The 1,580-nt window shown below is 43.4% G+C and overlaps 1 protein-coding gene across 1 annotated transcript in view; it reads left to right on the top strand.

Moving 5' to 3' along the window:
- The first annotated feature begins 536 nt into the window (after positions 1–536).
- Positions 537–1,580, top strand: part of si:dkey-177p2.6 (cell division cycle-associated protein 4) — a 4,622-nt gene continuing 3,578 nt past the window's right edge. The window contains exon 1 of the mRNA XM_032525295.1: positions 537–801. The gene's annotated coding sequence lies outside the window, so the exon portion shown is untranslated. The remainder of the gene's footprint in view (positions 802–1,580) is intronic.

Consider the following 1,580-nt stretch of genomic DNA (forward strand, 5'->3'; position numbering starts at 1 on the left):
CACACACACACACACACACACACACACACACACACACACACACACACAGGTGTACTTTACCAGACTATCTGATGTTACTTTATACGTTTACACCGCTAGGCCTACTTTTCAGACGGAAATATTGTGCGTTTTACTCCTCTTCATTTACAGCTGTAGTTATTTACTTTATAGATTCAAATATTACATGTGATTCAAATCCGCTCCACCTCGCCCAGCTGCTACGTGAAAATGTTTCTAAAATGTTGCACTAACAACACTTTCACCACTGTCAACCATAGTGGTTCATGTAGTAATGCCGGTGACACTATTAAGTTGTCCAATTCAGTTTTAGTCTCTATATTTTTGTGTATGTAACACCACGATCAGGACTTTTTTTGTTCATACTTCATTCTACATCTGTCAAAATAGACACTCTTTCTTAATTAAATGTACATTTCTCATATTGACCAAATACTCCGCTCACGTACATGCTCCGATATATTTCAGATTTTTATGAGCCGCACCTGAACGCAGCGGCAGCTCGCAGTTGAAACACACGGACGCACATTCAATGCCCCGTGAGTGGCGGAGGTGGACGCTTGATCAGCTGGGGAGCTGACCAATCACAGCCGCCCGGGAGCTCCGGCTGCTCCCCCCTCCTCCCTCCGCTCCGCGGCTCGGCCTCCTCCCCCCGCTGCTGTGTGTGGACGGACTGAACAGTTCTCATCTTCCTGGGCACGAGAGCAGAGGAACGCGGCGAGGAAACGAGCCGAAGACACGACGGATTCAAACACCTCATGAGACCTCCCATGAGCACCTAAGGTAGTTTTTTAACCTCGGGTTTTGTTATTATTATTATTCACTTAAAATATAATCAAGTTTTTGTCTTTAAACTTGGTTTAAACGAGGATAGTGTTTCCCCCACTGAAGTCCGTTAAGGGGGCAGGGGGAGTTCTTGGGGTCCGGGGCAAAATAAGGAAGCTTGAGTGAAAATATTCTCTTATTTTACTACTATAAAAAGTGTAAATTATATTGTTATATCAAATGTAATTTATTCAGTTCATGCCTCTGTTAAATAAGACCAAGCAGCTTTTAATCTCTTCCGATGGGGGTTAAAATGTCATCAAATGGGGCTAGATGTGAGCCCAATTGTAATTTGGGAAAAGAGAAACAGTTCTCTACAACTAACTAACTACTCCATGTCTGTATGGATGAGTAAAGTCTATCAGCCTGCATGGGTGTCTCACAGTGAGTCATAAGAGTTCTAATGTTCACTTTACAAATGTCTTAAATTAAAAAAAAACTCGTCAACCCCGTACACCGTGTACCGTTTGAGCTGCATTTGCCTCTAAGTCTGTTTCTGATGTTCATCAATTGAAAGTGAATGGGGAAACTAGCCATGATCGCTGGGCTGGGTGCTGTTACATAAACTGGATCCAAGGTTCATTACACAGCGAAGCAGCCTGATGCCATTCTGAATGTGTCGCAGTGTTCCCAAAAAGGTTTAAGCTACTGTTTTTAAAGTTGGTTTCCTATTTGCGGTCAGTTGAGCAGACAGAAAGTCTTTATCAATAGCTTTACACATCACGGGGGGGGGGGGG

Source organism: Etheostoma spectabile, chromosome 9, assembly GCF_008692095.1.
Source record: "Etheostoma spectabile isolate EspeVRDwgs_2016 chromosome 9, UIUC_Espe_1.0, whole genome shotgun sequence".
Classification (NCBI taxonomy): domain Eukaryota; kingdom Metazoa; phylum Chordata; class Actinopteri; order Perciformes; family Percidae; genus Etheostoma; species Etheostoma spectabile.